The following is a 23,904-nucleotide window of genomic DNA, read 5'->3' on the forward strand; positions in this document are numbered from 1 at the left end:
CACAGCTAACATTAACACGTAGCTAGTTAACTTGGACACTGTTAGTTAGCATGTTAAAACGGAGTTACGCTAACATGAATAACGTTAACATATCTGAAGTCCTTTCAGAAATATGTTTTGTTCAGAAATATATTATTCTTGCCAAATAAACAGAATGTAGAAATCTTTCTTTTCTAGCAGCATTAGCTACCCAATATGATTTCAAGTTTTAAAAGAGTTTGCTAGCATGTCAGGTGGAGCTTCACTGACTAGCGAGCTTAACGTTAAACCACCATGATGGCACGGCATGCGTTCATTTTGTGAATTCACATTTCTGTCTTTGGTAACGTCATTAGGTTTTGTAAGCGTTGTGGCAATAATACAACAATGCGCTGACAGAAAATGTACTTTTAATACTTACCCTTACAGAAAAAAACACATGAATTTCCCATGTATTTCACATGTGATCACATGTTACCACATGTGGTAACATGTGGAATACATGGTATCAGATTTTGTAACATGTGTTACCATGTAGAGCGCATATGGAAAACATGTTACCACATGTGTAAAACATTCCCACATGTGATTCACATAAAATTGGGCCAAAACCACGTTTCCCATGTGCAAATAACATGTTTCCCATGTGCAAAACACATTTTCCACATATTTCACATGTGAGAAATCACATGTGAAGTTCATGTGGTTTTTCTGTAAGGGTAAGTATTTTTAAAAGCAAGTACTTCAGTACTTTAACTTAAGTAAAAATTTGACTGGACAACTTTCACTTGTATCGGAGTAACATTTGACCCGTGGGATCTGTACTTTCACTTAAGTAATGAAGTTGGGTACTTTGTCCACCTCTGTCAAACAAACAAAATAGCAAGAAAAAGGGCCCTTCAGACCAACTCAATGACATGATGTTCCTCAGAATTCTTAATAAATAATAGGTAATCAATCAAAATGTATTTATAGCATAACATGGCTCTATGGATCTCGTAATTGGTCAGAATATGATTGTACACATTTCAATAATTAGGCTAATATTTGAAGTCAAATAGAACTATTTTCATTAAAAAAAATCTGTCCAGATGTGAATTTCCTTTTAGAGTTAAAGATGTCCAGCTGCAAAAAGTTTGAAAACTCCTCATCTATACAACACCCTATGCCATACTGTGGCCTGTAAGTTACATTAGGTTTCAAAATGACAATTTGCGAGTTAGTGTAATAGCTTCTACCAAGAGAGCTACATTATTAATGTACTCCAAACCAAGTTGAATTTAATCTCATATCATATTATATGTTGGTCAGCTGTTCATTTATTCATTTTCTGTAACCGTTTTATTCTGGTCAGGGTTATGGTGGATCTGGAGTCTATTCTGGGAACAGTGAGCATATGGCAGGAATACACCCTAGATGGGGCACCAGTCATTCACAGGACAACACACACACACACACACACATATTTTTTACACATTTGTCGGATACTTTTTTCCGAAGGGACTTATAATTGAGCTGAACAGATGAAGGTTATGGACTTTGATTATGGGCCCAGAGCCTTACTTGTTGAGCCATGATTGCCCAAATAAAATTGCAGTATAGAGTGTATGCACTGATGGAACTTTCTCACCGGAAATGCTCCCCTCAGTCAGGCTAAGTAGCAAAACATACTGCAAATGGCTGCCTTTAGTAGGGGAAACTGTGAAACCAGGAGTAAAACAAACAATTATTTCCTTAAATTAATGGCAATTGGACTTGACAGCAAGCCGTGCAATTTTACAAAGAACTAGTGGTGCATGGATATTGACTTGTGGTCAGGAACTGGGTTTCCTGACATTTATATGTACCTGATTTCAATGCTGGGAACATATACAAAGCAAAGCCTGAAGGCATATAAGTTACTGGCTGCTGCTTGTGTACTGTTCGATGATGTGTTTCTAACTCATATTTAAAGGAGCAATTTGTGACACATTTCAGAGAAGTAAACATCTTTTTTACGAGAAGGTAAAACATAATTAGTAATTCAACCTATTCCCAGTTTGAAACTTTTACATTGCTGTTCTAAACCAAGGTTTTGCACTGTTTTCTGTATCAAGTCTTCTTCGTGTCACCCATTAGTCCTTACATTTTATATGGAATATATCTGTTTGAATGTTGGGTTTATTAAAATAGGAGCTATTTCCCAACACTGTTTTCATGTCTAATGGTGGAAAGTGAGGCATTAGCACATCTAGACCGACTTGACAGTTGTGTAAAAACTATTGAACTAATCAAAACAGTAGGAAACCATATCTTGCAGGCTATCACTTTTATTTGTTTACAACTTGAGGCATGATTTTACCCCAAAATCCAACATAACTGACACAAAATGGCACAAGAGTGATTTTAGCATATAAATATGACTAGATTAACATCCGCTGGTAGTCCAGCTCATTACGCCCCACCCCCCACCACCAATCTTATTAGTTAATATTCAGCAAACACTTTATCCTGGTCTGTGAAGATTCTCAGTCATCCAGGTCATAGTAAACTGTGGGTGGTAAAAGTCCAGTTGCTCCGTTTACCACCCACACTTTATCCTGGTCATTCCTGAAGTGATTCTGGAGCCGATCCTGAGGACACTGGGCATAAAGAAGAAATACACCCTAAATGGGACACCAGTCCATCACAGGACACCAATCACACACACATTTACACACTTATTCACACCAGTGGGCAATTTATTAGGCCATTCCAAAACATTTAAATGTTTCCCTTTAAACCACTCCAGTTTAGCTTTAGCAGTATGTTAAGGGTCATTGTCCTGCTGGAACGTGACCCTTCATCCCAGTCTCAAACCTCTGGCTAACTCAAACAGGTTTTCCTCCAGAATTGCCCTGTATTCAGTGCCATCCATCTTTCCTTCAGTCTTGACCAGCTTTCCTGTCCCTGCAGATGAAAAACATCCCCACAGCATGATGCTGCCACCACCATGCTTCACTGTAGGAATGGTGTTCTCAGGGTTTTGGGCTTGTGCCACACATGGCATTTTCCATGATGGCCAAAAAGATCAATTTTAGTCTCATTTGACCAGAAAATCGTATTCTGTGCATTTGGGGAGTCTGCCACATGCTATTAGGCAAACTCCAAATGTGTTTTCTTAAGCAATGACTTTTTTTCTGGCCACTCTTCCATAAAGTCCCACTCTGTACAGTGTATGACTTAACTCTTTACCCCTTAATGATGACATATGACGACCCCATGTATATCCCTTAATGACGACATATGACAACCCCGTGTATATCCCATAATGACGACATATAATGCCTTGTCTAAAACCTTGTCAAAACCTTGTTTTTAGACTTTTTTTCTTGTAAATATGTTCTCAGGGTGAACAGTATATACATATACAAGGGTGGCTGTAGCAACTGCTTTAAGGGGTAAAGAGTTAAAGTGGTCCTATGGACAGATACTCCAATCTCCGCTGTGGATCTTTGCAGCTCCTTCAGTGTTCTCTTTGATGTCTTTGTTGCATTTCTGATTAATGCCCTCCTTGCTCGGTCTGTGAGTTTTGGTGGGCGGCCTTCTCTTGTCAGGTTTGTAGTGGTGCCATATTTTTTCCATTTTGCTATAATGAATTTAATGGTGCTCCATGGGATATTCAAAGTTTGGGATATTTTTTATAACCCAACCCTGATCTATATTTCTTCACAACTTTGTCTCTAACCTGTTTGGAGGCTCCTTGGTTTTCATATTGCTTGCTTAGTAGTGTAGCAGAGTCAGGGTCCTTCCAGAACAGGTTGAGTTATACAGACATCATGTGACAGATCATGTGACACTTTGATTGCACACAGGTGGATCTTAATCAACTAATTATGTGACTTATGAAGTGAATTGGTTGGACCAGCTCTTATTTAGGGGTTTCATATGAAAGGGGGTGAAAACCTATGCACATTCCAGATTTCTGTTTTTTTCATCTTAATTATTTTTTGTTTCACAATAAAACAACAATTTGCACATTTAAAGTGGTAGGCATGTTGTATCAATCAAATGGCATTAACCCTCCAAAAATCCATTTCAATTCCAGCTTGTAATGCGACAATACAGGACAAACACCAAAGGGGATGAATACTTTTGCAAGACACTGTATGTGCATGTTTTTAGTAATGGGAAGAAATGAAAGGAAACCCATACAGACAACTGAAGACAGCTCACCTTCAAACTCCCCAAGCGTAATATAAATACAATGCTTATGTATTGCCAAGAACCATTAACCAAAAATGACATAAACATAGTTAATGCCTAACAAGTAGCTTCACATAGAAGCCACGCTCAACATATTTAAGGCACTCATAATTATGTGAATTTGGACATGATCATTATGAATAATTAGTCTGGATAGAGAAAAGATTAACATGAATTGTTCATTATTATCTTTTTTTAATCTCAAAAGATAAGTGCAATATTTTATTTGAAACACTTTTTGGTGCCCTCTAGGCATGGCACAGATTGTCCATATGGCCGTAACTGAGATAGAGGATGGAGCTGCAGGTTCATTTTCTCTCTCTCTCTCTCTCTCTCTCTCTCTCTCTCTCAATCAAGGAAATGGCACGTCACAGCAATGTGGCATTTTCTCTGCAGGGGTTCTGCGTAGGTAGAAACTCACCGACTGGGTAAACACAAGGCAGGCAACCTCCTACACAAGTTCCAGAGAAAGCGCCAGAAAGAAAAAACGTGAGTGGCATTTTTATTGGGTATCTCTTCATGGGATTAAGGTCAGACTAACTTCTCTGTAATATGACAAATGCTGTGCTGCCTTGTATCTGAATTGGATTCCTTTTGATTCCTAAATTAGCTTGTTGACACCAATAGGAGGAAAAACAAAATGCCAGCACAGAATTACTTCTATTTCTGTAGCATTGCCCTCTGTTCTCTAGCCTAACACACTGCCATTTTCTTGCTTTTAAGCCCTCTGTATCAAAAGCACATTTAATGGATGTGATCGAGAAAATATCGTTCACAGAAACAGAGGCTGTTTTCCATTAATAAGCATTACATTAATGGTTACATCTCTTTTACAGGAGATGTCGGCATGACTTATCTATGTGTGGGAGATCGCTAAAGCAGACCGAGTTCTGTTCTGTTCTGATTGTGTCACTTGATGCTTTAAAAGCTACTAAAGTCTCGCGATCCCTCATGCCACAGGAATGTGCAAAGACAGGAGATGAGGATGAGTTCAGAACGAAAGAGTGCTACAGTGCTTCAGAGTGCATTAAGAGGTCACTGCCATTTATAAATACACCCAATTAGTCCACTTCTACCTCCCTTTTGAATGAAATATTAAGGTCATTTCTCATAAAGTAGGCCACACGTTTCTGTCAAAGCACAATCAGCATGACAAAGGGAATGTCGTCACATTTATTAATTAGCTCTTTGTTTTCTGTCCATAATTGAAAGCACTCAGCCATCCAAACATATCTGAATGCACAACAAACTGTGCACAGGCACACAAATAGGACTCCACACACGTATTCAGTGCAGTAGCACACTCCACTAATTTAGCTCATAAAAAAACAAATGCAGGAGTCAGTGATGTGAGTATGATCTTTTCATATTTGCCAAGGTGGCATATCAACTTTCTTGCCTGTAAAGGCAAGGCAGAATGAGCAAGGACACATGAGCTATGAAGGATGTTCACATTTGAATGTTACGCACACTCCCACACCACCTGGTCACCTGCACATGCTGCGTTACATTTAAATCCAGGACATAAAATATACATAACATGTTGTCAGCCTCTGTAAGGCAAGCGAGAAATGCTATGGGTTACTATATAATGTGCACTATAATTGATAGTTTTTGGTATAATGCACTTGGATATACAGGGATTTACTTATTAAATGTGGTTAACATTCATAAGGTTTAAGACCTGGGGTTGAATTTTGTTGACAGATATACAGTATGATATCAGACAGTATTTTCAGAGAGAAAAATAAGTAAACAAAAGAAAAAAACTAATAATGAATGAATAATTAAAGTGATAATAGTGCAAGTGATCATAATAAAGTGATAGTAAAATCTGTGATTAGTCAAATAGGTAATTACATAAATACAGTGTAATAGTCTAACAGAGGCACATGTAATGTGGAAATGGGTTAGTGTTCATTGTCCTAAAAATGTACACGGTAAACATGTGTTTGTTCGAATACTTTATTGTTTCTATAGCAACTCATTCACAGGTACTTTTATGGATGAAACGCCACATAATCAGTGACTAAAAATAAATTCAAAATGAATGTGCTGTTGTTTAACAAAGAGAAATGTACAACCATTTCCAGTATATGGTGATGTTTTCTGGAAGGAGATTTATGGAAGCAGTCTCGAGTGTCAGCACTTGATAGTCAGTCAGTTTTCCACCATGGGAAATGAAAAAAAAATAAAAAATCAGGACAAAGAACTTTGCACTTTCTAGTTTCTCAGTAACATGACAAGACCTCTGATAATCTCTAGTTGACCCTTATCAAAAAGAAGTATACGTCAAGTTCATTTTATTAAGTATACTTAAGTAAAGTTAAAGTATATTTCCCTAAGTATACTTTTGTGTACCAAGTATACTGATATCAGTGTACTTAAAGTATACTTTTTAGAAAGTAAAAGTGAGCCAATTTAGTCCCAAGAAGTATTAGATTAGTTTACTTATAAGTATACTGTAAGTCTAAGAGAAGTAAACTTTGAGTATACAACTAGTATTTTTTATTTTGTACTGCAAGTATACCACAAGTAAACTTATATACTACTAATTTACTAGTTCTATACTTGGAGCCCACTCTTTAGTTTACAAAAGCATACTTCATACATAGTGTACTGGAAATATACTATGAGTTTACTTGTTTTATACTTCTAGTCCACTTTTTAGTTTATAAAAGTATACTTTATAGCATATTGGAAATATACTATTAGTTACTGGTTATATACATCTAGTCCATGTTTTAGTTTTGAAGTATACTGCAATTACCTTTCTAGGTATACTATTAATTTTCTAGCCCTAACCCTTACCTCATGTACACTACCAGTAGACAACTTAAGTGTTTTGCTAAAACATGCTGCCGTAGATCACAAAGAAGCCAAATATGTGTGAAAAAGAAGTATTTTATAGGCTACTATCAAAAGGATAAGCACAACTACACTTAAACATAAGGCACAAATATTTTAATACTTTATTACACTTTTGTTATCAAAAGTTTAAGTATAAGCTTAATATACTTAGACTTTTCTATATACTTTTCAGTATAAGCCAAGTATACTTATGTATAACTTTATTAAGTATATCTCTGATAAGTAAATAAAAAGTAAACTGAAAGCATACTCTCTTATTTTTAGTTTAAAAGAAGTATACTAGAAGCACACTTGAATAAACTTCTTTTTTGTAAGGGGAGACACAGATTGTCCAGTAATTCAAGTGAACAGAGCTCAGATCTTTTAACATCTGTGCTCAGTTTGGTCTGCAACATGACAACAAACTCTATCAATATCTGCCTTTTTGGTTTTATAAAGGTTTTACAAAGGTGAATTTGCTGATTCGTTAAAAAGGTAATTTCAGGTTACAGATTGCTTGTGCTTTTATCTAAATGCTCCAGCTCTGTCCTACATCTAAAAAAACAACATGCTTTGATAGTATTCTGCAAAATAACACCTCCAGATACAGCCACTGACAACTCATGCAACCACTGCAGCAACAATAACGAAGCATGTTTACTTCATGTCCCCGCTCAGCACGAATCAATATGATGCACTTCGCTTCATAAAGAGTCTATTTGGAGAGGCAGCAACCACATCACAGCCTAAATCAAGAGCTGTCAGCTCTGCAGAAGCTCTCGGGATGCCAAATGAATTTCAGAAGGAGATGAATGGAGAGAAGAAGTGTGAGAGAGGGGGGAGGGGGAATCACAGTCGAGTCTATAAAAAGGATTCATATTCATCACAAAGCATTCAGGGCTTTTTGTGGGATATTGTGTGAATATTGCATGGAGCTCTCTTTAGCACAGCAAAGGAGTAATCCCACCACTAATTAATGCTTCTAGGGAATAAAATTCACATGTCACCTGTGCCAGAAGTCATCCATCTCAGTACAAGCTTCAATTGTACAACATTTTATCAACTGAGGAGGAAAGATTCTCCTACAGCTCAAACATTTTTTACTTACCTCAAAGCTTGAAGGCTATGTCAACATTTACTGTAAGCATGCTGGATTTTACTGTCATTGCCACATAGTCAAAATTGTATAAACTGTACACCTAACAGTTACATTTACTTCATATAACAGCTCCTTGCCAGCCCAATGTATACCACTGTAGACAATGATGCCTCTCTCGAGTCCTAGACTTGTTTTAGCCTCCACCCACAGGCAAGGCAGCATCTGATATCTTTTGTACACTTTTCTGGCAACAAGCTTCAGAATCTTGAAGATTACATTGCATATAACACTGCAGTTATGTCTACTATACTGTGAGCTGGCCTAGTGGTTAGCTTGTCTGCCTCTCGATCTGGAGATCGCAAGTTCTACTTGCGGTCGGGTCATACCAAAGACCATCATAAAAATGGTACCTACTTCCGTCTGGCAGGGCACGCTGCAATACAAATGTGAGTGGGGAGTCAAACTCTCGCGGTTACCAGAGGGCTAGGCCCCCACTGTAACCCGAGCTGTATCGGCGAGAGGCTGAGGGCTTTAGAAACAGAGGTGGGGTTTACATTAGACCGTATCAGCGGATCATCAGATTAACGTTTTTAAAACGATTAGCGTGCACACAGCAACACCAATACACGATTCGCATGCACACAGCAACACCAATACACGGATACGCTCGGCTCCGCAGGCATCCTGCGCTCCAAATCACTCCGCCCTGAACAGCGAGTGCCCTCTGGAGGGTGCGCACTCTGGCCCTGCGCAGCTCACAGAGCGCGCGAGTATAGCGCACGAGCAGTGATTCGGGACTGAGCCGCTGTGTGTGTGATCTCAGTGCATATCACTTACCACTTGCAAGTGGAAGGATGGCAAGCCTAAAGACAATCATAACTACACAATGGGCAGTATTTGCATCAGTATTTGCAGTATTTTCATACTTTTATACTCTTTAATGAAAGGTGATACAAGGCGGAAGTCCGCGCCGTTTTTCAGCAGTCGCGTCACATGACCAACGCCAGCGAATCAGGAAGGTGGATGTCACAGTGACGTTGTCCAATGATGACGCCAGCTAGAGCTCAGCACAGCGTATCCGCGTATTCTCAATGTTTACACAGCACCGGACCAGACACGATCTGGATTGAATACGTGGACCCTGGCGGATTCCCGTTTCCCGGCGGTTTAATGTAAACGGACAGTGCATCCGCGAAGAAAACGAGACAGATACGGTCTAATGTAAACTTGGCCAGAGGTTGGTGCCACCTTAATGGCCTGGTTAGTACTGGAATGGGAGACTGCTGGGAAGACCAGGTCCTGGTGTGGGAAGGACTTATGTCCACTATGCTCAAAGTTTTTGTATGAGAAGTTTATAAGAGAAAGATTTGATATATTAAGGCATAATTATCCTGACTTGAGCTTAAGTCTCATCCAGTTGAGTCGCCTGAGTCCCCATTCCCTGAGGACTTGGACTTGACTTAAGTGGCGACTTCAGACTTGGAGATGAGGGTGAGATGACTTAAACATGACTTGGAGAGCTGCTAAATTAACACTCGACTGTGACTTGAGGGTATTATTACTTGACTACAGCACTGTTGTACATTATAATGAAAGGACACGGTTTATAATAACCCAAAGAGAAAGACAACGGAGTATGTTTTGATATAAAATATAGAGACTACATTATACTGTAATTTGATCCTGATGTCACTGGCGATTGTAAAGATTCTCATGTAATTCTGAACACTCAAAATTGTGAGTCAAGTGTGCAGAGGCACAATGACTTTTTAATTTTCTGACTAGTTGAGTGTTGCTAAGCTGTGAAAATGAAACTATGATTCATCAACCGAACTGACAGGAGAGAAACTATATTTCAATATGAATCTGTTTGATGAAGCTAATCTTGAGTCTGTTAACCATATTAAAAAATCAAAATCAAATCAAATCAAGTTTATTTGTACAGCGCTTTTAACAATAAACATTGTCGCAAAGCAGCTTTACAGAATTTGAATGACTTAAAACATGAGCTAATTTTATCCCTAATCTATCCCCAATGAGCAAGCCTGTGGCGACGGTGGCAAGGAAAAACTCCCTCAGATGACATGAGGAAGAAACCTCGAGAGGAACCAGACTCAAAAGGGAACCCATCCTCATTTGGGCAACAACAGACAGCCTGACTATAATATTAACAGTTTTAACAGGTATAACCCTCAACTGTCCTCATGGGGCCGTCCTTCACAGGAGCGGTGCGATAAAACTCCGACCAGACACAGGGCACCAGGATGGATCAAGCAGGTCCAAGGGGCAGAAGAGGCCAGCATCTCAATCCCAGGATCAACATGTAACTCAGAGGGACAGATTGGGGGGGGGGGGGGGGAGAGAGAGAGAGAGAAAGAAAACACAGGTTGTTAGGTATGCCCTAAAAATGACAAGTATTAAATCTGTGTGGTAGGCTCGCAGAGACGAGAGTCTTTACATCAGGCATAACACACAATAATGGCATGTTAATATGGTAAAAAATATCATGACCTGCTCTGGCTGGATACTTGATTGGGTGATGGGAGCACACTCCTCAGCAATGATGAGATGCAGATGGGACCCTTAGAGCTGGCCAAGACAATTCAGTTACATTTCACCGGGTCTGGGACATGCGACAGAATGTCTGACGGCCGATTCCCTGCAGGCTACGATAGCCAGTCGAAGTCTCCACCCTCTCCACCAAAAGATTTCCTATTGACTCCATGTAACTCAGAGGGACAGATTTGGGGTGGGGGGGAGGGAAAGAAAACACAGGTTGTTAGGTATGCCCAATGTCACCTGAATAAGTAGGAGCAGTATACATATTGCACTGAGTACAAGCAGAGACTCCGGCAACTAACTATGACAGCATAACTAAAAGGAGAGAGCCAGAAGGTAACACAGGCATGAGGGAGCCCCGGGACATAAAGCAGCCAGCCACTACACCGTCAACAAACTCGAGTGAGCAAGCGAGTGGGGACTGACAGCATCCATACATCCCAGTTTACCAAAACACTCTGTCTGAGGACCCTCCAGATCTACACCTTTACCTCATAAACACCATTAACAAAAGGCTTGACTAAACAGATATGTTTTCAGCCTAGACTTAAATGCTGAGACTGTGTCTGATTCATGAACATTACTTGGAAGGCTGTTCCATAACTGTGGGGCTTTGTAAGAAAAGGCTCTGCCCCCTGATGTAGCCTTCACGATACGAGGTACCAGCAGATAGCCTGCACCTTTTGATCTAAGCAGGCGTGGCGGGTCATAGAGGAGCAGAAGTTCACTCAGGTACTGTGGTGCGAGACCATTTAGTGCTTTAAAGGTCAATAGTAGTATTTTATAATCAATACGAAATTTGATTGGGAGCCAATGCAGTGTGGATAAGACAGGCGTGATGTGGTCATATTTTCTAGTTCTAGTAAGGACTCTTGCTGCTGCATTTTGAACTAACTGGAGCTTGTTTATGCACTTATTGGAACATCCAGACAGTAAGGCATTACAGTAATCCAACCTGGAGGTAACAAAAGCATGGACTAGTTTTTCTGCATCATGCAATGACATTAAATTTCTTATCTTTGCAATATTTCTGAGATGAAAGAAAGCTATCCGGGTGATGTTATCCATGTGAGTTTCGAATGAAAGACTGGGGTCAATAATCACTCCGAGGTCTTTTACTGCTGCACGTGAAGAAACAGAAAGGCTATCCAGAGTAACTGTGTAATCAGAAAACTTACTTCTAGCTGTATGTGCTCCTAGCACAAGTGCTTCAGTCTTGTCAGAGTTAAGCAGAAGGAAATTAATAAGCATCCAGTGTCCAATGTCCTTAACACATTCCTCAATTCTATTAAGCTGGTGTCTCTCATCAGGTTTTGCAGAGACATACAACTGTGTGTCATCAGCATAACAGTGGAAACTAATACAATGTTTATGAATAATATCACCCAGAGGTAACATATATAGAGAAAAAAGCAGTGGACCCAAGACAGAACCTTGTGGAACACCAAACTTTACCTCGGTACGTCTAGAAATATCACCATTTATATCAACATACTGATAACGATCAGTTAGATAAGACCTGAGCCAGGAGAGGGCCATTCCCTTAACTCCCACAACATTTTCTAGTCTATCCAGAAGAATGGAATGATCAATGGTATCAAATGCTGCACTAAGGTCAAGCAACACAAGTAGCGAGACATAGCCCTGATCAGACGCCAACAGTAGGTCGTTTACTACTTTAACCAGTGCTGTCTCTGTGCTATGATGAGGTCTAAATCCTGACTGATACATTTCATGGATGTTATTCCTATGTAAATATGAGCATAACTGCTGCGCCACAGCTTTTTCAAGGATCTTGGAGATAAAGGGGAGGTTTGATTTTGGCTGATAATTGGACAGCTGACAGGGATCAAGGTCAGGTTTTTTAATCAGGGGTTTGATAACTGCTAGTTTAAAGGATTTGGGTACATAGCCAATCATAAGAGAAGAATTTATTATTTTTAGAAGCGGTTCAATTACTCCAGGCATTATCTGTTTGAATAGATGTGTCGGTAAGGGATCTAGTACGCAAGTTGAGGCTTTTGATGTAGAGATTAATGAAAGTAATTCAGTTTCTTTTAGGGGAGTAAAACATTCTAACTGATGATCTGATACAGTTATATTGTTAACTACAAGGTCACTTTCATTGTCTAACCTTAAATTAGTAGTTTGAATTTTTTGTCGGTTATTCTCAAGTTTGTCATTAAAAAAATTCATTAAGTCGTTGCTACTACACACTGCAGGTGTGCATGTGTTGATAGTGGACTTATTCCTGGTTAATTTTGCTAGAGTATTAAATAGGAATCTAGGATTATTTTTGTTATCTTCTATTAGGGAGGAGAAATATGTTGATCTCGCAGCACTAAGAGCTTTTCTATACTTCAGGAAGCTCTCCTTCCAAGCTAATTTGAACACTACCAATTTTGTTTGACGCCATTTACGTTCCAATTTTCAAGTGGTCTATTTTAATGTGCGAGTGTCATCATTATACCAGGGTGCTAATTTTTTGTCTCTGACCATTTTCCTTTTTAGAGGAGCTACATTATCTAAAGTATGGCGGAATGTTGACTCTAAGCATTCAGTTGCCTGATCAAGTTCTGCAGGGGCTGACAGTGACCCAATCAGAGTTGACAGCTCTGGGAGATCATTTATAAAGCTCTGTGCAGTAGTTGACGTGAAAGTACGTTTAATACAGTAGCGTGGTGAGGTGCATATATTATTACTCAGACATATCTTGAATGAGATGAGACAATGATCTGAGATAACTTCAGACTGTGGAAGTATGACTATATTATCTACGTTTAATCTGAATGTTAGTATTAGATCAAGGGTGTGACCACCATTATGGGTCGGTCCTATGACATTCTGCTTAATCCCGACTGAGTCTAAGATGGACACAAACGCTGTTTTTAAAGGGTCTTCTGGGTTATCGAAGTGAATATTAAAATCTCCGACAACTAAAGCTTTGTCTAAGGAAATAACCAGATCTGAGATAAAATCTGCAAATTCAGAAAGAAAAAAAGTATTCTTTGCAAAACAAAAAAAGTTATATTTGTGTTACCCATAACTTTAATAATCAGCAATAAATCTATACTTTAGACAGGTATTTACACTCGTTGTTGTGGCTTTTGTTTGATAAGTGATCTGTGTCATTAGAACTATACAATTCATCAGTTACATTATCATTGTAAGTGATCTTTGAGGATAGAAATTGAGCGGCACGGTGGTGTAGTGGTTAGCACAGTCCAAAGACATGCAGGTTAGGCTAATTGGTGGCTGTAAATTGACCGTAGGTGTGAATGTGAGTGTGAATGGTTGTTTGTTTCTATGTGTCAGCCCTGCGATGATCTGGCGACTTGTCTAGGGTGTACCCCGCCTCTCACCCATAGTCAATTGGGATAGGTAGGCTTCAGCTTGCCCGCGACCCTGCACAGATAAGTGGTTACGGATAATGGATGGATGGATAAATAGAAATTGGTTGGAATACTTTGCATTTTGGCACTGGATGTAGGGTATCAGATCACTTAAGCTGAGTAAGCAGTCATCTGTAAAGGTTAATACCCTGACTCCAGGCTGGACATATGGAGGAGGGGAGCATGAGCAAGTGACCAGCCTCATTTCTTGACTTCTGCTGAGAATGTCGGGTGCAAGTTCTTGTTGTGTGAGTGGGTTGAAACTGATTCGTCATATTCACCAAAAGATTGAATTAGCATCACTGAAGTGCTTCTATGATTTTATTCACTCAATTAATGGAAAAATGAAATGTACATGATTTTCCTTTTACTCCAAATGTAGTCAGTCAGCCTAGATGCTTGGAGGCTATACAAGCAGTAATGCAGATTAGCAAATCACTTTATGAAAATCTATGTCAAGTCTTACACTACGTTCAGACTGCAACCTAAAACGACCCATATCCGATTTGTTGTGAAATCCGATTTTTTTGTTAGGCCGTTCACATTACCAATTATATGAGACTTGTATGCGATCTCCAATATGAACGGAAAACGACCCAAAAGTGTCCCGCATGCGCAAATTGACACGTAATAAGCACATCTACGTAATACGTAAACAAAAAAAAGCGCACTCTTCAAGTTTGCAAGTAAAGCATGGAGATGAGGTGAGACCTGGCGATGTGGTTTTTGTGGCGGCGGCGGAACTCACACAATAATCTGATTAATGTGGGCAGCAGACTAATGAGACCGAAGGTGTCAAATTACTGGAAATTTCCAGAACAATCTTATAATCTTGTAATACAGGATGATTTAACATCTAGGTCCCTACCAAATCCACCATTAGCTTGATCAATTCTATAAAAGTCTATTTAAATTCTGAAAACTGTACAAATGTTGTTGTTTTCCACCAAAGAGGCGGGATTAGCCAACGCAGAATAGTGACGTTTGTCTCTTGTTGATGACGTCAAAGGTCAAAGGTCAAAGGTAACTTTATTGTCCCCAAGGGGCAATTATTTGTGCAGCCAGCAGACAGGACAAGACACACAAAAATACAGCAAAAACATAAAATACCCACAATACTAAAACACAGTAATAAATAAAACTATAAAAAAAAAAACCATACATTTAAAATAATTCAGACAAATTATTTAAAATGGAAATGGAAGATGGGATAAAAGAATTCCTGAGTCTATTTGACCTACATCTGGGCATGGAGTACCTGCGGCCTGAGGGGAGTAGCTTGAACTGGCAAGACAAGGGGTGGCTAGAATCAGCTGCAATAGATTGGGCCTTCTTTGCCACTCTGTTTGAATAGATGTGGGAGAAAGTGGGGAAGTTGATGCCAGCAATCTTGCTACATGTCTTGACAATGCTCTCTAGTCTGTTTTTGTTTCTCATAGACAAACAACCAAACCAGCAGATAAAACAGAAGGTTAAAACAGACTCAATAAAACAGGAATAAAACATTCTCATAAAAGTGGGATCAATGTTAAAATTTCTCAATTTGCGATAAAAGTACATGCGCTGATGGGCTTTGGCACATACAGCCTCAGAGTGTGATTCAAAACATAACTTGCTGTCAATTATTGTGCCAAGGTACTTGTACTCTTGTACTATCTCAACAAGTTGACCATCTATGGTAGTAGACGGAAGAGGGGGGCACTTTTTCCTAAAATCAATGACTAATTGGAGACATTTATGTTTAAAAAGGAGCACTTACACCAATCGCTGAAATCCTTCACTACTGGTCCATGTTCAATCACACTTTCATCCAGAAGAGAGACAATAACAGAGTCATCCGCAAATTTAAAAATCTGACTTCCATCATATTGGGAACGGCATTCATTTGTATATAAAACAAAGAGGAGAGGGGAGAGGACACATCCTTGGGGGGAGCCAGTAGAGGATAAGAGATTACCAGATAGGACACCATTTACTTTAACCCTTTGGGATCTGGAGGTTAAAAAGTCAACTAGCCAGGCTATAAGCCCTGGGTTAATGTTGTGTGTCTTTAAAAGTCTGTCTGCTAAAATGTGAGGTTGAATACAATTAAAAGCTGATGAAAAATCAATAAACAATAAACGTGCAAATTTCTTTGCACCTTCCAAGTGGTTAAGAACTGTATTAAGCAGGCTACCTGTAGCGTCCTCAACCCCCCTACCTGCCCTATAGGCAAATTGTAAGGGGTCAAGTTGGGGATGAATTATATCCAAAATTTCCTGTTTAATAATTTTCTGAAAAGCTTTCATAATAAGGGATGTGAGGGCCACTGGTCTAAAATCATTTAGTGATTTAGGTCCTTTAGTCTTGGGTACGGGCACAATCACTGACTCTTTCCAAAGGTGAGGAACCTGATGTGATTGGAGAGACTCATTAAAGATGAAAGCAAATATGTCAGACAGTGGCTCTGCACAGCTTTTAAGGAGATGGCCACCAATATTGTCTGGACCAGGGCTCTTCCTTTCTTTCACCCCCCTAAGGACCTTATAAACTCTGTCCTTATCAATAGTGATGGCAACAGGTTGCTCTGCACCTAGTTCCCTGTACACAGACAATTCCTGAGTAAAATCATAAATATCAAAACGGTTATAAAAGGTGTTCAAATCATCTGCAAGCTCAGAATCTGTCTTGCCATCAAAAGAGAGGACTTTTTTATGATTGGATTGCAAGCCCATCATTGACTTCACACCATCCCAAGGGGGGCGTGACTTGCCACTACTCAATAAGGATTCAACTTTATCTTTATATTTAAGTTTGGCTAATTTGAGCTCCCTCTTAACTTGCTTCTGCAAATCTTTATAGATGGTGATATCCCCCTGATTAAAGCTAATATTCCTTTGATTAATAATACTCTTAACGGATTTTGACACCCATGGTTTGTTATTTGGAAAAATGAAGATGACCTTTTTAGGAATTATTTCATTTTCACAGAAACTTATATAAGCAGAAACAGTCTCAACAAGTTCATCCAAGTTAGAACATGATTCCTTGAATAAATCCCAGTCAGTGCATGAGTAACAGTCCAATAATTCCTGTGTGGATTCCTCAGACCAGACCGGAACCAAACGTCGCTCAGGTTTTGTTCTCCTCAGGACAGTTTTGTAAACCGGAACCAAATAAACAACATTATGGTCAGACGAACCGAGCGGAGCTCTACTAAAGGACCTGTAGGCTCTTTTAACTGTCCCATAGCAAAGGTCTAAACATTTCATATGTCTTGTAGGGCAGGTGACGTATTGAGAAAAGTTACTTAGCGACTTTCCAATTCTACAATGATTAAAGTCGCCCATTATAAAATTCGGCGCATCAGGGGCGATGCTTTGCAGCCTTTGCAGTCTGTGCTATTACCCTAGATGCAATATCAGCGATCGCCCTCGGATGAATGTAAACAAGTGTGACAAATATTTGTGGAAACTCTCTCGGCAAGTAGTGAGGACGGAGAGAGACAGACATAAGTTCAATGTCACGGGCGCACACAGTTTCTCTGACCGCAACTGTGTTGCACCAGTTCTTATTAACGTACAAGCACAGACCACCACCAAGCGATTTTCCTGTTGCTGCCAGGTCCCTGTCAAGTCGCAACGGTACTCCAAAACCATCGATTTCCAAGTCGGGCTGGAGATCCTGCTCCTTGAGCCACGTCTCAGTCAGTGCAATAAGGCAGGCATTCCTATAGTCCGATATGAATCTAACATTTGCTTGGAGTTCATCCACCTTACTCCGGAGGGATTGTACATTGGCGAGGATTATCGAGGGGAGAGGGATCCTCCGGTGACCCTGTCTTTTGAGCCTCTGGCGGACCCCACCGTGGCTACCTCTTCTCCTCACCCTTGTCGGCCTCGTCCCCTGGTCTCCCCTGGAAGGATCATGCCCGATGATCTCCGATGGGAAGACTCCAGCTGGGTCCACGATTCCTCCTCCTGTATCCCAGAGTAGCAGTAGAAACTCCCGATTGTAACGGAGGTGGCAATCCAAACACCACACCCGCAAAAAGTGACCAAAAAGTGTCAGAAAGAGCAGAAAACCACTCAGCTTGAGGTGAGTCATTGTTTCCGAAAAAAACGTATGATATATAAAATTTAAAACTGACAATGAACTGTTAGTAATCACACACAATCATTAGAAAAAGCAAACAAACAAACTTAACGCGCACAACTGTTGCTGCGTGTCGCCATTGAACAGCGCCACCTACCTCCCTGTCTGGTCAGACTGCAGTCGCATGTGAAAATAACGGATATGCATTGGAAGTAGGACCACATATCCAAGCGGCCTGGGTCGCATGTGAAAAAATCGGATCTGTGTCATTCAGATTGTCAATAACAAATCGGATACAGGTCGCATATGGGCAAAAAAATCGGATATGGGTCGTTTCAGGGTGCAGTCTGAACGTAGTCTTAGGTTCTTAGTCCTAAACATTAATTTAGACTCAAAGTTTAGATACCATATTTTCAAAATCAAATGTGTGAGTTACTCTAGAATATCACAGCTTCATCTACTAGCAAGCAGGCTATCGAAATAGTACTTGGTTATCCAAAGTAATCAAACTTCCTGTGCATATTTTAAGTGTCAAACAAGTTTCGTCAGTGTCTTTTATTTGGATATCACATTTATTCTAGTTTTATTTTTGCATGTACATCATGCTCAATTCCTTTTTTTTTTGACATGAAGGATGTAATAAAAAGCTTGATATGTTGAGCCTGGCTTTATAGTGTGCTATTACAGTGGCCTTTTAAGAGTAATAGTTATCACACTGTGTTTGTACAAATTTAAATAAATAAACAAACAAACAAATAGATAAATATTTTTAAAATGATGACCGTACATTTAAGATGTCTCTGACATCTCACACTGTCTGTCAGTGACATAATACAAGGACAAGGACTGTCACTGGGGACTGGACAATTTTCAGATTAATTTATTCTAACTTTCTGACAATCAGCATGATTTCTCCAGCCAAAAGCCCTGAAGCAGAAGAACAGCAGCAAGCAAGCCAGGTGCATTTTTTTTTAATCTGTTTCACTGCCAAGTCAATGTTTAAGAATAGAAATCATAGCGTTCATGCACATCAATAGATTAAGTGAAAGCAGGGCTTTTTTTTAGCACACAGATCAACAGAAAAACAGATGTAATCAGCTGTATTTGAGCTTGCTGTCTCTGAAGTCTGCATTCTGCAGGTAGGCCAAAAATTGCCTACTTCATAATAATAATAATAATAATGGGGGGGCGGCACGGTGGTGTGGTGGTTAGCGCTGTCGCCTCACAGCAAGAAGGTCCGGGCTCGAGCCCCGTGGCCGGCGAGGGCCTTTCTGTGCGGAGTTTGCATGTTCTCTCCGTGTCCGCGTGGGTTTCCTCCGGGTGCTCCGGTTTCCCCCACAGTCCAAAGACATGCAGGTTAGGTTAACTGGTGACTCTAAATTGACCGTAGGTGTGAATGTGAGTGTGAATGGTTGTCTGTGTCTATGTGTCAGCCCTGTGATGACCTGGCGACTTGTCCAGGGTGTACCCCGCCTTTCGCCCGTAGTCAGCTGGGATAGGCTCCAGCTTGCCTGCGACCCTGTAGAACAGGATAAAGCGGCTACAGATAATGAGATGAGATGAGATGAATAATAATGGGGCGGCACGGTGGTGTAGTGGTTAGTGCTGTCACCTCACAGCAAGAAGGTCTGGGTTCGAGCCCCGTGGCCGGCGAGGGCCTTTCTGTGTGGAGTTTGCATGTTCTCCCCGTGTCCGCATGGGTTTTCTCCGGGTGCTCTGGTTTCCCCCACAGTCCAAAGACATGCAGGTTAGGTTAACTGGTGACTCTAAATTGACCGTAGGTGTGAGTGTGAATGGTTGTCTGTGTCTATGTGTCAGCCCTGTGATGACCTGGCGACTTGTCCAGGGTGTACCCCGCCTTTCGCCCGTAGTCAGCTGGGATAGGCTCCAGCTTGCCTGCGACCCTGTAGAACAGGATAAAGCGGCTAGAGATAATGAGATGAGATGAGATAATAATAATAATGCAAAGAGATGATCTTACACTGAGAGTCAGAGACGTGTATGAAAGCGAGAAATAGAAAAAAGGGAACTCAGCCTGAACAAGCTCCTACACTGCCAAAAACACTCAGAGCGTTAGCAGCACCTGTGCCACCCGTGCCTGACTCTGCAGCCATGAGTGATAGTGTGTTTCACTGAAAGGTTTCAGGAGGGAGCTCCTCTCCAACAGAAGTGTGAGCATTACCATTCATCACCCTGTACACAGCCATGCTCCCTCCCCTTCGTCCTGTAGCTCACAGTCCCAGACAAAATCTAGATCAGAGATGATGGAGGAAAAGTTCCACAGCAGCACCCGAAGCCAAATGGCACTTACCCTCCTCCTGTGGCCTGTTCAGCCTCAGAGGAGAGGCCACTCAGCCTGGATTGATGGAGTCATTCAGGGGGAAATTCAGCTGTGACTGTTGGGGTTGCAGAAAGGCAGAAAGGAATGGTGGAGCAAAAAATTATAATAATAACAGCTTCTTGTTTTTGTAGGCAGAGGTGAATGCTTGAGTAATTATTTGGGAATTATTAATTCATAATTTACTTTAGTGTGATTGAAATTGAATGCTTATACTCTTACTTTATTGCATTTCCAAGAAATAAACTTGGAATTGCATTTAGACTTTCAAAGTACTTGCTAAAAATCTTGAAGCTCTTTTCTTCTCTCACACATCAATAAAATTGGATCCCATACATTTTATTTACATTTCAGTATAAAGCAGCCAATTATGTACAATAGTACAGGAACAAAAACGATAAAGAATTGTTCAAGAATCAACAGTGACCCTGTCATGCTACATAATGTACAGTGGTGTGTGAAAGTTTGTGCACCCTTTAGAATTTTCTATATTTCTGCATAAATATGACCTAAAACATCATTAGATTTTCACACAAGTCCTAAAAGTAGATAAAGAGAACCCAGTTAAACAAATGAGACAAAAATATTATCCTTGGTCAGTTATTTATTGAGGAAAATTATCTAATATTACATATCTGTGAGTGGCAAAAGTATGTGAACCTTCGCTTTCAGTATCTGGTGTGACCCCCTTGTGCAGCAATAACTGCAACTAAACATTTCCAGTAACTGTTGATCAGTCCTGCACACCGGCTTGGAGGAATTTTAGCCCATTCCTCCATACAGAACAGCTTCAACTCTGGGATGTTGGTGGGTTTCCTCACATGAACTGCTCGCTTCAGGTCCTTCCACAACATTTTGATTGGATTAAGGTCAGGACTTTGACTTGGCCATTCCAAAACATTAACTTTATTCTTCTTTAACCATTCTTTGGTAGAACGACTTGCGTGCTTAGGGTCATTGTCTTGCTGCATGACCCACCTTCTCTTGAGATTCAGTTCATGGACAGATGTCCTGACATTTTCCTTTAGAATTCGCTGGTATAATTCAGAATTCATTGTTCCATCAGTAATGGCAAACTGTCCTGGCCCAGATGCAGCAAAACAGGCCCAAACCATGATACTGCCACCACCATGTTTCACAGATGGCATAAGATTCTTATGCTGGAATGCAGTGTTTTCCTTTCTCCAAACATAACGCCTCTCATTTGAACTAAAAAGTTCTACTTTGGTCTCATCTGTCCACAAAACATTTTTCCAATAGCCTTCTGGCTTGTCCACATGATCTTTAGCAAACTGCAGATGAGCAGCAATGTTCTTTTTGGAGAGCAGTGGCTTTCTCCTTGCAACCCTGCCATGCACACCATTGTTGTTCAGTGTTCTCCTGATGGTGGACTCATAAACATTAGCCAATGTGAGAGAGGTCTTCAGTTGCTTAGAAGTTACCCTGGGGTCCTTTGTGACCTTGCCGACTATTACACACCTTGCTCTTGGAGTGATCTTTGTTGGTCGACCACTCCTGGGGAGGGTAACAATGGTCTTGAATTTCCTCCATTTGTACACAATCTGTCTGACTGTGGATTGGTGGAGTCCAAACTCTTTAGAGATGGTTTTGTAACCTTTTCCAGCCTGATGAGCATCAACAACGCTTTTTCTGAGGTCCTCAGAAATCTCCTTTGTTTGTACCATGATACACGATACCACAAACATGTGTTGTGAAGATCAGACTTTGATAGATCCCTGTTCTTTAAATAAAACAGGGTGCCCACTCACACCTGATTGCCATCCCATTGATTGAAAACACCTGACTCTAATTTCACCTACAAATTAACTGCTAATCCAAGAGGTTCACATACTTTTGCCACTCACAAATATGTAACATTGGATCATTTTCCTCAATAAATAAATGACCAAGTATAATATTTTTGTTTCATTTGTTTAACTGGGTTCTCTTTATCTTCTTTTCGGACTTGTGTGAAAATCTGATGATGTTTTAGGTCATATTTATGCAGGAAAATTCTAAAGGGTTCACAAACTTTCAAGCACCACCGTAGCTAACACTATGGCAATTCATGTGCATTTGAATAGGGACATGACACCAGACTGCGGTGTGGATCTTGATCATGAGCAGCCTCGATTGACCTCAAATAAAATGTTTCAGTATACTAGAAGAAGCAGAGACTTATATAACAATGAGATGTCTTATTCTTTGCCTTCCTTGAAGGCATGAACTCCATCTAAAATAATATAAAATCATGTTGAGTTAAGTGTCACTAATTTGGTAATGTTAACTGGCTATATTTAACTCAAGTTTTCTTTGGCAATGCCTGGTTAGACCAGAATCAATTCTAGTAGCTTGGCTCGTCAACTCATGTTTTTAAAATTTTTTGATGAATTCATCAGCAGTTTATTTTGTGTTAATTGAGCAGGTGACCAGCAAACTTACAGACATTGAATGATATTTTCAGGCAAAATGGAATACTATTTTAGAATAGTATGAGAAGATAGTTTTATTTAAGTTATACTCCAAACATTGTTTTGAGGAACTTTAATTTAATTTCACCACTTAAAAGCATTTACTTTTCACTTGTTTTATACTTAAGTACATTTAAAGGTAGCAATTTTTTATTTTCACTTGAGTGCATGTTTGGCTGGATACTTCTATTTTAATTGAGTAAGATTATGACACATGACCCTTTTTCACTTAATTATAATTTCTTATTACTTTTTCTGCCCTGCATGGAGAGAAGACAGTTGTGTCATCTTCATTCTCTCTCTCTCTCTCTCTCTCTCTCTCTCTCTCACTATCTTATACAGTCCATTCTTTAATAGCTGACAGCCCTTTTGAACCAAGCAGCTTGTGGACGCAGAAGAGTTCAGAGACTCTAACCACACAGATAGCTTAGAGCTCACCTGTCTACTCCTTTGATCCATATGAGCCTGCTTGACACTGGGTTCTGAGGACTTTGTGCTCTCTGTTCACCTTTCGTGCGCACACACACACACATGCACACACACACACACACACACACACACACACACAGGTACTCAAGGTGGACTCGCAGGACTCTTTTATGCTTCATTACAATCGTAATAGCAGAATGAACATATACATGCAAGGACATGCAGTGTAGATTGTAATTGGATAACACAAGCATGTTATTAACAATTTAAAGCTGCTACACTTAAGATTTCATTGTTGAAAATAATTTTTAAAAATCCTCTCTAAAATATGAAGTTGGCGTAGTTGCTGCGAGTGACCTTGGTAACAGTAATTCATGCTCAGAGCTGCAAGTTCCATTTCACATGGAGCCAATGGTTACAACCTAGCTGGCAAAAATTAGCTGGATAGCTAGATGACCCTTTTTTCTTCACATAACTACCAAGGTTTAG

This window comes from Neoarius graeffei, chromosome 21 (assembly GCF_027579695.1).
Source record: "Neoarius graeffei isolate fNeoGra1 chromosome 21, fNeoGra1.pri, whole genome shotgun sequence".
NCBI lineage: Eukaryota > Metazoa > Chordata > Actinopteri > Siluriformes > Ariidae > Neoarius > Neoarius graeffei.